Source organism: Trifolium pratense, linkage group LG4 (genome assembly GCF_020283565.1).
Source record: "Trifolium pratense cultivar HEN17-A07 linkage group LG4, ARS_RC_1.1, whole genome shotgun sequence".
Classification (NCBI taxonomy): Eukaryota; Viridiplantae; Streptophyta; class Magnoliopsida; order Fabales; family Fabaceae; genus Trifolium; species Trifolium pratense.
The window spans coordinates 59320727-59337201 of NC_060062.1; the positions used below are offsets into that span (position 1 = coordinate 59320727).

The window sequence follows — 16475 nt, forward strand, 5'->3', positions numbered from 1 at the left end:
TTTATGCATTTGCTACTTATCAATTTCTCGCGCGCTATATTTTTACTCATTTGCTTCCTTTAACTTTCTCGCGCGCCTTATTTTTACTCTTCCGCTATGTGCGACTTTTTCGCGCGCCCTATTTTTACTCATTCGCTATGTAAAACTTTCTCTCTCGCTCTATTTTTATTCATCCGGTACGTACGATTTTTTCGCGTCCCCTATTTTTACTCATTCGCTATGTACGATTTTCTCTCGCGCCCTATTTTTATTCATCCGCTACGTACCATTTTCTCTCGCGCCCTATTTTTATTCATCTGCTACGTAAGAGTTTCTCGCGCGCTTAATTTTTACTCATTCGCTATGTACCACTTTGTCCCGTGTCATATTTTTACTCATCCGCTACCTGCGAGTTTCTTGCCTATCTTATTTTTACTCATTTGCTACCTACGATTTTCTTGCGCGCCCTATTTTTACTCATCCGCTACCTTCAATTTTCTCGCGCGCTCTATTTTTATTCATCCCCTATGTACGAGTTTCTCGCGCGTTGTATTTTTACCCATCCCCTATTTTTAATTCTCCAATAATAACTTTTTTTGTTATTAATTTATGTTTTAATAAATGTATTATATTATTTATAATTGAAAAACAAATTTAATTTTACATCTATATAAAATAATTTAAATAATATCTTTAGTTTCCTACTATATAGGATTATTTGGTTTAATTGAAATCGATTATAATAGACATAATGTTATCTTAATTTCGTTGACACTATTATTCTTTGCTAATAAACTTCATATTTAAAAACTTTAACTATTTTTTTTTTTTGTAGAGCTGAAAAATTACTTTTATTGATGACCCGATACTATATACCCAACATTCACTATAAGAAATCAGAATTTCCTGCAGCCAATACTGTGAAATATAACCGATATTATGTATTTCAATTGATTGATTGTGGGATTTAATTTAAGGTTAGATCTCAGAGAATTGATGTTGGATGGTTGAAGATGGTTAACTCCTGTAGTTGTTACCATAATATTTTAGCTGGGTTTAGACGCAAACAGAGGAAGCAGAAGTTAAATTTGAGGAGAAAGTATAGTGAAATAAATTCTTTGGGTGTTCATGCCACAATCGGTTTGTTGCTTTATTTTTGTTATTTATTCAAATATTCAATAATTGTTGTTGTATATTTGCTGTTGATTTACAATATATAATTACAAATTAGATACTGATTTTTGAGTGTTTATTAATTTGATGAAGGGGATCGTAGAAGGTTTACCGCATATAGGCGTGAATTGAGGAAACAGAAGCTAAGTATCAGGAGAAAAGTTGTTCATGTTGATTCTTCGAGTTTTTCTCATATTATATGTATGTTTTTCGAATTTTTTAAAGTTTTTTTTTACTGAGATTTATTTTTTTATATTGTAATCTGTTATTGAGGATTAAGGATGTTCTTCTATATTGTTAAACAGGTGATAGTTCTTTGGTTGTTGAGTCTCAGTTAAACAATTCCCAATTTGTTTCAAGTGTTGGAAGTGGAGGTCTGTTAAGATTCACATATAGTTTTTAACTTTCATTCATCTATTTAAATCTATGATTATGGTAGATATTTGATTATATCAATTGTTTTATTGGTAGTCTATGGAAGTGATTCTAGCAAGAGAAATTTGTTTCAACAAAAACGGCGGGAACGTATGGAAAAATTGAAATCGAAGAGGTTAAATGTTCAATTTAATCCGCGGAAAACTTATGTTAGGCGATCATGTATGTAAAATGTTTTTTTTGTGGTTCAGTTATATTTGTAATTTTTTTTTGTTTTAATGGTTGTTTTGTTGTATTGTAAGTATAGTGTGTCGTACAAAGAATCGATCATCTCGGCGTCGTACCACAGGCCATTCAATTGTTAGGGATACAATAGAAGATTGTATTTTTCGCAAAGGAGAGCGTAAAGGTATAGTTCATTCTCTTATATCAAGTTTTAGTTATTTAATTATTTTCTTATTTACTTTTATATTAGTTGTCTAAATTTTAGTTATATTGTTTAGAATATGGTGATATAGGTGATATGATTATTCAGTGTCCTGATTGCGCTGCCATGGTTTGGAAAGGGGAAACTACTCAAAAGAATTCAGATTCTTGTCCACTTAAAGTTTACATTTGTTGTGCTAAAGGAAAAATCACATTGCCATATATGGCTGAACCTCCTGTTCTTATTAGAAATTTGTTTTCTCGTGTTGATTCTAGGAGTGCTAATTTTCTCTCAAATCTTAGATCTTGCAACAATATGTTTGCTTTTACCTCTTTTGGCGGTAAAATTGAAACCAATTATTGTAGTGGTCAAGGTCCACCCAATTTTGTCGTATCCGGACAAAATTATCATAGAATTGGAAGTTTATTACCAACTGAATGAGATAGACCAAAATTTGCTCAACTATACATATATGATACAGAAAATGAAGTTCAAAATCGCTTATCTCATTTTAGGTATTCTACTCCATTTTTGTTATATTTTATTTTTTGTATTCTATTTGGACTTTAAATTTTTTTTTTGGACAATTATATGTTATCTTTTTTATAATTACAGCGGTGAAACTTCGTCCAAATCTCTGGACGTATCATTGGTTGAAGATATATTGAAGACTATGAATGAACACAATTCCTTGGTCGAGAGTTTTAGAATGGTCAGAGATTTTCATCGGTTGAATCAAAATGTTCCAGTCAAATTACGTTTGTTTCGTAATAGGAATTTTGATCCAAGAATCTATAATATTCCTGATATTAGTGAGGTAGCTGCTTTAATTATTGGTGATTTTGATAACTCTGAAGATGGAAGGGATATAGTTGTCCAAGAAAGGTATGGTTGTTTACAAAGAATTCATGAAACACATCCAAAGTATATTGCTTTGCAGTATCCTTTGTTGTTTCCTCGTGGGGAAGACCAATACAATGAAAAAATAAAACGGAATGAATTAACTGATTCTTGCAGTTTAAAAAAAAGGGTTCGTGTTACTTTACGGGAGTTCATTGCCTTTAGATTGCAGGAAAGATCTATTGAAGAATCTGTTTTATTTTTGAGCCGACGTCTGTTTCAGCAATTTGTCGTTGATCTCTACTCTATGATTGAATCCCAGCGTTTGTCATTTATTAGAAATAATCAAAGCAAGATTAGAGCTGATTTCTTGACTTCCGTTGAAGAAGCTGTAAGTCGGGGTGATATTGATGGATCGTCTGTTGGATCACGTGTTGTGATTCCTTCTTCTTTCACCGGTGGAAGAAGATATATGTTTAATAATTGTCAAGATGCAATGGCTCTTTGTAAGAAATTTGGTTACCCTGATTTGTTTCTTACAGTCACATGTAATTCAAAGTGGGATGAAATTCAACGTCATTTGTGTAAATCAAGGAATCAAGCTCCTTTTAGACCTGATATCAGTTGTCGCGTTTTTCGTCTAAAATTGAATGAGATGATGAAGGATTTTAAGAAGGGTCAATTTTTTGGGAAAGTTATTGCCGGTAAGATTATTTCTTTGTTATCTTTTAGTTATTCATATGTTTTATTTCTATTTGACGTTATTTTTTTTATTTAGGTGTATATACTATTGAATTTCAGAAACGGGGGTTGCCACATGCGCATATATTGTTATGGCTTGATCATTGTAATAAGCTTGAGTCTCTTGAATCCATTGATTCTGTAATTTGTGCTGAATTGCCTGATGAGCATTTATTTCCTAAGCTATATGCATTGGTTAGTCAGTTTATGATTCATGGACCTTGTGGTTTGGGTTTTTTGTCATGTCCTTGCATGAAAGAGAAACGATGTTCGAAGTTTTACCCGAAGAAGTTTGTTAGTAAGACAAGTTTTGACGAGCTTGGATATCCCATTTATCGTCGTCGTGATTTAGGCGTTACTGTGTTGAAGAAAGGTGTTCTTTTAGATAATAGAAGTGTTGTGCCGTACAATCCATCGCTGATTATGAAGTACCAGGCTCTTGTCAATATTGAATTTTGCAACAAGTCAAATTGTATTAAGTATCTCTTTAAGTATATTACAAAAGGTGTTGATAGAGTTACAACTGCTCTTGAGGTTGATGGTGAACAAATTGTTGATGAAATTAAGCAGTTTTATGATTGTAGATATTTATCTCCGTCTGAATCCATATGGAGGACGTTTGGTTTTGATATTCACTGTCGTTGGCCAGGAGTGACACGGTGTACTTTTCATCTTCTTAATCAGCAGAGGATAACTTTTAACGATAATTCAAATCTTGCATCTGTATTAGTTCGAAATAAGGAAAAGAAGACTATGTTTCTTGCTTGGATGGAGGCAAACAAGATATATCCTTTAGGACGTTCATTGACATACAGTCAGTTTGCCTCTTTGTTTGTATATGATTATGATGCTCGTCGTTGGCACCCTCGGAAAAAGCAACAATCTATTGGTAGATTGACATTTATTCCAATTAGCAACCGTGAGTTGTTTTATTTGAGGTTATTATTGAATCATCAGGTTGGTTGTACAAGTTATGAGGATATTTGAACTGTTAACGGACATATATATGATTCATACCGTGAAGCTTGTGGTGCGTTACTTTTGCTTCGTGATGATCGTCAGTTTTTGGATGCTATAGACGAACTTTCTATTCTTGGTTCTGGGTTTTATATTAGAAAAGTTTTTACAATGTTATTGTTAGGTTCAACTATGAGCGATCCTTTAAGTGTTTTTGAAAAAAAATGGGAAATTATTGCTGATGGAATTCTATATTCAAAACGGAGAGCTCTCCAAAATCCAGGTTAGTTGAGAACGTTTGTGTTTTTTGTCTCTTTGCTGATTTTAATTTAATTTTCTTAATTGGTTTCTATGTTATGTAATTTATTTTTATATTTATTATTTTTGTGTATAGATTTGATTATTTCTTCCGAAGATCTCAAAAGGTTGTGTTTAATTGAAATAGATAAAATTCTTAGAGCTAATGGAAAATGTTTGAATGATTTTGAGTGTTTCCCGAAGATTATTCCTGATGAGGTTGATATATATGATAATCTTTTTATTGCCAATGAATTGGCATATGATTGTGATGAAATGGGTTTGAAACATGAGGAATTGTTTAGGTGTTTAAATGAGGAACAATTAATGGCATATAATCAAGTAGTTGATGCTGTCAACAATAATTTGGGCCGAATGTTTTTTGTTGATGGATTTGGTGGTTCCGGGAAAACATTTTTATGGAATGCACTTTCATATCGGCTTAGATCAGAAGGTAAAATTGTTTTGAATGTGGCATCAAGTGGTATTGCTTCTTTACTTCTTCCTAGGGGAAGAACTGCGCATTCCCAATTTGGAATACCATTAATTTTAACTGAAGAGTCATGTTGCATACTTGACAAACATGGTAAGAAAGTTCAACTTTTAGGGATGACAAGTTTCACTACTAGAAAACTCGCGATTTCAGACGGAGTTTCGGACGGATCTAAGACGCAGTTCACACGGTTTTGGGACGGAATATCACGTTGACACGAATTTCAGACGGAATGGCTCCTGTCCGAAAAAGCCTCGTGGCTAATTAACATATTCCGTTGGAAATTCCGTCCCAAATTATTTCAGACGTATTTCGCACGCAATTTCGACAAAAAATCATAAACCATATTTGTTTTGTATTGAACTTATTTCAGACGAATTTGAGACAGATTTTAAGTACGTTTCACACAACTTTCACACGGAACAAAAATTATTTTCAAACGCATTTCAGACGGATTATTTATTTGTTTCATACAAAATTCGGACGGACTATGTGTATTTTTATATTATTATTAATCAACTTTTCACACAAATTTGTGACAGAATATTAAAACTTTTTTAGTCAAAAAATAGATATAATTAGACCATCATATGCAAATTAAGTGTCTATTAGGACTAAAAGGAAATAAAAAACAACCTGCATAAAACAGGAATTGGCTATACTTCAGCCAAGAAGGCTAATAATATGCCTTAACTAAAACACCAAGCCTGCAAAGCACTACAATATATCTACAGACTTGGGAAAAGAACAAAAAAACATCATCTTTGTGCTACCAAATCACAGACAGCAGAGTATCAAAACAAAATCCACATATAAAATAACACAAAGTAGATTATAATAACATTAAATTAGAAGCAAATGGATTCATACATAAAGTTCAAAGAGTCATGGTACTCATCAATCTATACCCAAAAAAAAAAACAAACTAGAGTCACTTAATCATGTAGATCATATAGTCAATTTACATTTTCAATCTTCATCAAAATACTCACATCTCATCAAACATAAACATGACTAAAGTCATAAAGGTACTCATCATTGTATCAAAACAAAATAACTTATATAGTTACTTAATCATGTAGATCATATATAGTCATCCAAATCAACATCAAAATCATCACCGTTGTTGCTATTAGAAGGATCACCAATCTCATTTGATCCATCTTGCACAGGACTTGCAGAGGCAAAGTTTGGAGGTAGTGGCATGTTTAGTTTTCCAAATAAGGCAGCCAACATGCTTTCATTTGATTCAATTCTTTTATGTTGGTTCTGCAACTGAAGTTTTTGTTCTTCATTTACAGCTTGTTGCTCCTTTACCTTTTTTTGACACTCAATCAATTCTTGTTCTAGATGTGTTTCCTTAGATGCAAGTGAGCATGAACTAAGAAGAGTATACCCTGATGAAATTTTTGATCCTATAGAACCAAAACCATATAATGTCCCTTTTTTACCTTTGGGAACAACTTCCTTCCAGATAGTCAAGTCATCTGGAATAGGTTGGGTTTCACATGGCAATCCATCAATATTCTCATTTTGGAACAAGGATAGTTCAGTAAGCTCAATTTTTCTTCTTTTAAATCCTTCCTACAAAATATTGAATTATGTGTCATTAATCATTTTACTAAACAAACAATTTTAAACTAAGCATGTTAATTACAAAATTTGTGAAAAACCACAAATAGTTAATATCACATACAATTGCTTTCTCAGCTTTTTTATCAACCCAAGACTTGTCTTCTTTTAAATGACACTTAGTAAACACCTCCTCCATGGTAGGCTTGACCCCTGTAGCTGCTTCCTATAATGTTTCATATCAATGAGAAAATCCTAATAAATTGTTCATAAATTCAAATGTTTAAGCAATTTCAAGTTTATCTTACCATCCTACGTTCATGTTCACCCATAGATATAGACCCGCCAGTATGCATAGAGCTACCTTCATTTGAAGCACGGTTTACAGTGTTTGCCACTGACCAATTCTTAAATTTCTTATCTGATGCCCAATGATGTATCAGTTCCTTCCATATTGGTTCAGGAATGTATTTTGGCTTGAAAACAGAGCTTTTTGCATACTTAGCTCTAGCTTGATACATCATGCCCCTATATCGAACATCCCCCTTAATGTCAAAAATTCGGCGAATACGTGCTTCATATTTGGGCTGCCATTTGCAATATTTCTACAAAAGCAAAGAAAATTACCTTATATGAAATCAGAAAATGTATTAAGATTATTTAGGAATATAAAAAACACAATTATAATCTAATATCATACTTACCTTAAATTCATTAAACCAGAAATCTCTCATAGACTTAGTTGCATCTCCCCATGTGGGACAAAACCAATCATACTTGCTCTTAATGGCAGCAGTTAAACAACGGACAGCAGATGATGGATTAAATCTATCAATGCAAAAAATAAATAAATATGTACATTGATCAAATTTCACAAAAATAAAAGTGGCTAACTAATTTCCTGACATTGTGGTGTAACTCTTGATCAATAATATCATTTTCATAAGGCTCTATTTCCTGAAGTAACTCTTGATCAATAATATCATTTTCTTGAGATTCAAGACTTAATGATTGACATTGTGGTGTTGTTGTAGGTGAAGGTGTTGGGGTTGGATATGTTGTAGGTGTAGATGTTGGGGCCGAAGAAGGTGTTGGGGTTGGATTTGTTGTAGGAGTAGGTGTAGATGTTGGGGCCGGAGAAGGTGTTAGGGTTAGAGTTGTTGTAAGGATAGGTACTGTAGATGATGGGTTTGGAGTTGGTGTTGGGATTGGAGTTGTTGTAGGAATAGGTGGTGTAGGTGTTGGGGAATCTTGTAAAATAAGTCTTCCTCTACTAGCTACACGTCGGCCTCGAGAGGTTGTTGTTCTCCCACCTCTATTTGTACCTCTACCTGCCATCTAAAATAAAAGAAATGTATTGTACATCTAATAGAATAACATCAAAATAATCATTAAAATGCAACGCTAAACAAATATCAAGCATTAAATCAACAAAACATACTATCATCAAGTACATCATCAATCTCTAAACTCTTCATCTTCATCAAGCACATCATCAATCTCCTCACCCTCCTCCTCATCATTGTCTATCTCACCATCTTCATTAATTAATTCACAATCACCATCTTCATTAATCAATTCACAATCAGCATCATCTAATACATCAACTTCTTCAAATGTTTCATCAATATCTTGTAAAATAATAGTTGAATCAAGTTCAGCTGAGATGAGATCGCAATTTTGATCAATGAAATCCTCTTGATATGCAGAATTGCTATCCTCAATCACTCCCCTAGCTTTGGTTTTGATGACAAACCACCAGTCTGCATTACTCCTAGTCCTTATTGGATGTGGAGCAAAATACACTTGAATTGCTTTTTGGGCAATAATAAATGGGTCATACTTTCCATAGTGTCTATTGTGTCGAATTTGAATGATACCATGTGTTTCATCCACCTTTTTTCCTCTACCAATTGTTGGATCAAACCACTCGCATTTGAACAACATGACCATTTTTAACGGTAATCCAGGATATTCAATTTGAATTATTTCTTCAAGTTGGCCATAGAAATCATTCTCATATTCACCATAGCCTGTACCTTTGACACATACTCCACAATTCATAGTAGACTTTCCAATTGAATGTTCTTTTGTATGAAACTTGAATCCATTCACAAAATAAATAGGCCAAGTTTTGACAACCCTTAAAGGACCCCATGCCAATGCATGTATATTCTGATCTAGCACTTTATTTGAAGGATTGTCAACCTGTAGAAAGTTGTTCGACATTAAGCGTGTTACTAGAAAGTTATTTAAAATATATAATCTACGTGAAGCTATTTTAGAATAAAGACTTACATAATCTTTCAACCATATTGCAAAGTTTTCTTCGATGCATTTATCAACATGTTCATCAATTATGTTCGGATCAACCATACGTAGTGTCTCCACAAAGATCATATTGTTACATGAATTTTATTTAGTAAAATTTATTAGATCGCCAAACTATATTAGCAAATCAAACATTCTTGGTTTCAAAGAAGCACTTACTCAATATATGGCTGAATCTCATCACAGTTGATTAATATATGATTCATGGCAGCAATATATTCTTTATCCTCTAAAAAACGAGTCTTGCATTTACCAGCAAAACGACCAGGTAGATTAAAAATGGAAAATGAGTCATCTTCACCCGCATTATGTTTTCTTTGATCGTCGGTCTGGTAAGATTGTTCATTTTCCTCAAAATAGTAAGTGCAAAAATGAGAAATCTCCTCAATGAGGTATGACTCAACTATAGATCCTTCAACATGAGCTTTATTCTTTACCTTCTTTTTAAGGTGATGAAGGAACCTAATACAAAAGAAATAATTAGTTTCTTGTGACTAAATGAAAAACTATTAATTTAATTACAAGAGTGCATTGAAGTACCTTTCAAAAGGATACATCTATCTATATTGCACCGGACCTCCGACCTTGACTTCATATGACAAGTGAATAGGTAAATGTTCCATTGAGTCAAAAAAACCAGGTGGAAAAATACTCTCCAATTTGCATAACACAATTGGTATGTTTTGTTCAAGTCTAATTATATCATCTTCTTGTACTGATGTTGAGCATAAGTCTCTAAAGAATTGACTAAGCTCGGTTAAAGGTTTCCATATTTGCTCCGGTAAAGAGTTAAAAGCAATTGGAAGCAAACGTTCCATGAACACGTGACAATCGTGACTTTTCATTCCATGTAACTTCCCTTCCTTCATATCCACACACCTAGCCATGTTTGAAGCATATCCATCAGGCATCTTTAAACCCTTCACCCATTCACAAACTTCTCTTTTTTGTTCTAAAGTAAATGTGTAGTTTGCCTTGGGCTTTTTCATCTTCCCATTGCTTTGTTCTTGTAACTCTAAACCCCTACTTTTGCAAACCTCTTTCAAGTCCATTCTTGCCTTTACATTATCTTTAGTCTTGCCTTTAATATCCATAACAATATTAAACACATTATCAAACACGTTTTTCTCAATATGCATGACATCAAGGTTATGACGAACTAAATTTGTGCTCCAATAAGGCAAATCCCAAAAAATACTTTGTTTTGTCCAATGATGTGTAGTCCCATATCCTGACATTCGAATATCAGCAACGTCAGTTATCCTAGGTATCATATGAACTCTTTCCCATATTTCCTCTCCTATTAATCTAGGAGGAGGTTCTGATCTTTCAACTCTATCCTTGATAAATCGATCCTTATTTCTTCAAAAGACATGATCTTTAGGTAGGAATTGTCTATGGCAGTCGAACCATGATATCTTCCCACCCTCGTCCAGACGGAATGCCTTCGAGAGTTCCATGCAATATGGACATGCTAATTTCCCTGCTGTCATCCAACCGGACAACATTGCATATGCAGGAAAATCATTAATTGTCCACATTAATGCAGCTCTCATTACAAAGTTTTGCTTTTTGGAAATATCATACGTCAAAGCACCATCTTCCCACAATAACTTGAGCTCATCAATCAAAGGTTGCAAATACACATCTATCTTACTTTTAGGATTTCGAGGGCCGGGAATAATCATGGTCAAAAATAAATATGGAGTTGTCATACACATCCAAGGAGGAAGGTTGTACGGTGTCACAATTATTGGCCAACAAGAATATTGTTTCCCCGATTGACCAAAAGGGTTGAACCCATCAGAGCACAATCCAAGTCTCACATTGCGAGGTTCAGAAGAGAATTGTGGATATGTCTGATCAAAATGCTTCCATGCTTCTGCATCAGAGGGGTGTTCAAGGACACCTTCAACTTGTTCATGCTTGTAGTGCCATGTCATATGACGTGCAGAATTCTTGGAAGCATATAATCTCTTTAACCTTGGTATGAGTGGTAGATAATGCATACGCTGGAAAGGTACCTCTTTACCATCCTTACAAACCTTGTACCTTGGAGCATGGCAAAACCGACACTCTTTTAGTAGCAAGTCATCTTTGTAATACAACATACAACCCTCGATACAACAATCTATTTTTTCACTACCCATTCCAAGTTTCGATACCAACTTTTTTGCTTTATAAAAATTAGGGACGAGCAAGTTATCCTTAGGCATACCTTCCTTCATAGCTTGAAGTGTATCATTAAAGCTTTGTTGTGATATATTCCCTTCAGCTTTAATAGTCAACATTTTAACCACCATAGATAATTCTGAGTGGGAAACACAACCTTCCCATAGTGGTTGTTGTGAGGAGTGCAACATATCATAAAACTTTTTTGCTTCTCTATTTGGAGGTTCCTCGATGTTTCTTTCTAATTGATCTATAATTTCTGGACCAAGAGCATCAAAAACCATAGATTCATATGGATTTCTTTGTGGTTCGGCATTTAGCGACTGACTACATGTACCTTCTTCATTGTCGCTATTTACATTTCTATGGTTTGAACTAATTAAACTCTCCCCATGTGAATCCCAACACCAATATCTTGGTTTGAAACCATACTTACACAAATCAACCATAACCTCACCTGGAGTAAAGAAAGCTTTGTTTCTATGTTTTTTGCATGGGCACCTTAGTGTACCACCATTACTAGAAAATTGAGGTTGCCTAATTGCTTTTCCATAATCTGTATCATGTAAAATAATATACCAAAGTGTATATCTAAAACAATATCAAAATAATAATTTTATATCTCACTTCAAATGGCATATTATAAAATAATGTCTTAAAGTAACTAATGTCTCTCACTTCAAATGGCATATTAAAAATAATGTCTTAAAGTAACTAATGTAATAGAACTTACAGATTGGTTAGAAGATTAATTTAAGCTTAATAGAGTACAACTAATGTAAATTGAGATGCATTCACTGTACAACTATGCTTAATCAAGTAGAAATTAAGCTTCCAAGTAGGCATGGCAATGGGTACCCGCGGGTACGGTTTTTACCTTCCCCGTTCCCCATACCCGAATCATTGATAAATACCCGTTCCCCGCCCATTACCCGACGGGGATGAAAAATTGAACCCAATCCCCGTCCCAAATGGGTTCGGGTATCCCCGAACCTTGCCCTGCCCTGCTGAACCTTACCCGAACCCAAAATTTTTCTAAACGCTAAATTTTCCTAAACGCTGACATATATACAATACAAAAAATTTCAAATAATAAAGTACAAACCAAAATTTCAATGCATTAAACATACAAATGAAATGATATTCCAAAATATCAAACCAAAATATCAAACCAAAATTATCAAAACCATAAAATAGTACCGGTACAAACCAATATTCCAAAATATAGTAATTTTATATAAACGGGCGGGTTCGGGGACGGGTTCGGGGTGGGTACCAATATCTCCGTTACCCGCCCCATCCCCATGTTTTGAAATCGGGGAAAACCCAAACCCGAACCCAAACCCAGTCAAATCGGTTTTTCCCCGTCAAACTCGGGGTGGGTTCGGGCGGGTACCCGCGGGTACGGGTTCTGTTGCCATGCCTACTTCCAAGAAATGAAAGATATAAAATGTGCAATGGAAAATGATAAACTCACCAGGTCCAATTGAGAAAAAGTAAATTGAATGAAATTATGCAAAATGAAAAGAAAAAAAAAACCAATTAGTAATTTGAATTTCAAAAGTAAGAATCACTTATACATGTTTCCTACAACGGTCCTAGAACAAGTTTAAACAAAATAAATAGAAGTTCATACTTACATTCTTCGTTTCTATTAACAATGTTCAATTATTAATTCTTCCTTTTTTTATGGATATTATCATAAATTAATCATAAGAAATTAAGCCAGTCCAAATGAATGGAATCACTCACCCTGTTTTTGTTTCATTTGCAACCAACCAAAAAAGGTTAAATAATTTTTTTTTGGTTAAATTGTATCATCTCACCTACCAGACCAATGAACTTCTATATACAAATACATTCAATTTCAAGTCATAATTCTAAAACACCATAAAAACATAGAACAAGAAAACAACCAGGATAAAAATATCACCAAAAGACTAAAAAGATAACAGACCCTCAAACACCAAACCACTTCTCCCACTATCAAACAAACACAGAAGAAGGCTAGCAAATAAAAACCAAGAAACACAGGTAGGAACAGTGAAAACAATTAAACTATTGTCCCTAAATTTATCAAAATCACCAATACAAACTTAAGTCATGACTAAACATAACAACTCTAGTGATACAAAACCAAAACAAACCAAAACAGACACCACATTATACCACACAACACACCAGAAACTAGAACAACTAATTCTTTGAGAAGTACAATTATAATAGCATAGCATCAATAAATGCTTAAGCTACAATCTAAAAAGATTTGTTTAGTAGTTTTATCAAACAATATTTGAAACTAAAATTGAAAAACTGGTAAGATAATAAAAGTATATAGAAAAGTCTAGTGAGATTTCTTCCCATTTCAACTATCAAATGATCAAAATATCCAAATTCCTTTTCTATTTTCAATGGAAATTTAAGGCCAAGACAAGCAAAAGCTCTAAAACAACATAATACAACCAAATCCAACATTACCATACCTATACCAAACAAAGCAAAATTAATTAATTGAACACACTTATTTTTAATCTTATTATTTTCTATTTTTTGTCTTCAAATCCAAATCAAACACACTAAATAGCTCAAAACAACAACCAAATATAGATAGAATGGAGGACAAGACCTGAACAGCGAAGATGAGTTGCGAAGAATGGAGGACAGCAGATTGAGCAACACGATAGTGATTACGGCAAAGAAGGGAGCTGGGTCGGCGACTGTAGAGAACGACGAAAGAAACGTGAACAGTAAAGATGAGCTACGGAGAACTGAGCGGCACGATTTGAGAGCAATGAGATTTGGGTTCTCGGTCTGATTTAGGTTCTTTCATTCTAAGAGAGAAATGGAATTTGGGTTTTTTTTTTAGGTCACAAAGTTAGAAAAGAAGTCTGATTTGGGATTTTGGAGGTAAAAACAAAAGAAAATGAAAAATGTTTCCCTCTCACAAAATTGGCTAAATTTTTATGTTTCCCTCTCACAAAGTTAGCTAATTATTTTTCCCTCTCAATAATTTTGGGACTTATCTAATGGTGATGAGTTTTTGTGATATATTTAATTGTTTGGAAAAAATGCATTTTCGTCCCAAATCTGTCTCAACATTTCACACGAACTAGTTGGTTCATTGTGGTGATGCAAGAAGAAATTAGGAAGAGATAAGAAAATGGGAGAAGGGGGCGGCTGTATAGTATGAAAATGACTGAAGAGAAAAAACTAGGGTTTGTAAATGTAACATATTGGGCTTTTGGGCCATCATAAGAAATAGAAATAATAATAATAATAATAATAATAATAATAATAATAATAATAATAATAATAATAATAATAAATCAATTTAAAAATAGCAAAGGTAATTAAATTTGTCCCAAATCCGTCTCAACGTTTCACACATATTTTGAACAGATATTTCACTGTAGCAGAATAAACAACAAAGTTATGCAGTCTGTCTCAAATTCGTCTCAACACTTCGCACGGATTTGGGACGGAAACAACTAAAAGACAACATTATTCGTGTCGTCCCAAATCCGTCTCAAAGATTCATACGGATTTCGGACGGAATTTACACTGTAGTTATAAAATAAACCCCAATGGTATAATTTGTCCGAAATCCGTCTCAAATTCTCGCACAGAATTGAAATCCGTCCCACAATTGTCTGAAGCCGTAATATGATTTGAGACAGAACTTATTCCGTCTGAAATTTCTGTCCGAAAATGACAGTTTTCTAGTAGTGTTTAATTATTTGGGATGAAGCTCCGATGATTAATAGATTTGCTTTTGAATCTTTTGAGAGGTTAATGCGTGATGTAATGGATAAAATTGTGGTGGGTTCTTCGAGGCTTCCATTTGGTGGTAAAACTGTTGTTTTGGGTGGTGATTTTAGACAAATTCTTCCTGTTGTACCTAAGGGTGGAAGAGCTGATATTGTTCATGCTGTTATTAATTCGTCTATTTTGTGGCGTAGATGTACATTGTTGAAATTGTCACAGAATATGAGATTACAGTTTTCTAATGATATAGAACAGAATCAAGCTTTGGTTGAATTTGGTAAATGGATCCTAGATATTAGTGATGGTAAACTTGGTAACTCTGAAGATGGTGAGACTATCATTGAAATACCGGAAGATCTTCGCGTTAAAAGTTCTGGAAATCATATTGGAGACATTGTTGATGCAATTTATCCAAACTTCATTAATAATGTTGGTGATTACACTTTTTTCCAACACCGTGCTATTTTAACTCCGACTTTAAATTCTGTAGATAAGGTTAATGACTATGTTATGGCTATGTTACCTGGTGAGGAAAAAGAATATCTTAGTTGTGATACGGTTAGTAGGTGTGATGAAGATGTTGTTATTGACCAAAGGTGGATTACTACCGAATTTTTAAATGATATTAAATGTTCTGGAATGCCTAATCATAAATTAAAGTTGAAGGTTGGTGTCCCTATAATGTTGTTGAGAAATATAGATATTTCTTCTGGGCTTTGCAATGGTACTCGATTAATAGTTATGGATTTGTGCTTTAACGTTATTGGTGCTGAGATTGTGAACGGACCACATCATGGAGAAAAGGTCTTCATCCCTCGGATCAGTTTAACACCATCTGATACTACTATAGGTATCAGTTTTCAAAGATTGCAATTTCCTCTTTGTGTGTGTTTTGCAATGACTATAAATAAAAGTCAAGGACAAACTCTGTTGAATGTTGGGGTTTATTTGCCTGTACCGGTATTTACTCATGGACAGTTGTATGTTGCCATCTCTCGGGTGAAAACTAGGCAAGGTCTCAAGATTTTAGCTCTTGATGAATCTGGTATTTCCTCGACTTCAACAACCAATATTGTTTATCCAGAAGTGTTTAGAAAAAATTGACTTCTTCTATGGAAATTTGTATAAGGTAAAATTATTTCTTTATTTTTTTTTTTTGTGTTACTATTATTTATTTATAAATATATTTATGGATATAGATTTTATTTTTGGTATTATTTTTCTTTTATCTATTTGATGATCTCTCAATTTCTTATATTTGAATAGTATTATATTTGTTAGCAATATTTCTTGTCTTATTGTCTTATTAATAAATTTAATTTGTTATTATATTTCTATTTCTAAGCTAGACAA

General features: G+C 33.6%; 1 pseudogene; it reads left to right on the forward strand.

Moving 5' to 3' along the window:
- The first annotated feature begins 992 nt into the window (after nucleotides 1-992).
- LOC123923044 lies at nucleotides 993-16226 on the forward strand (annotated as a pseudogene).
- The last annotated feature ends 249 nt before the right edge of the window (nucleotides 16227-16475 follow it).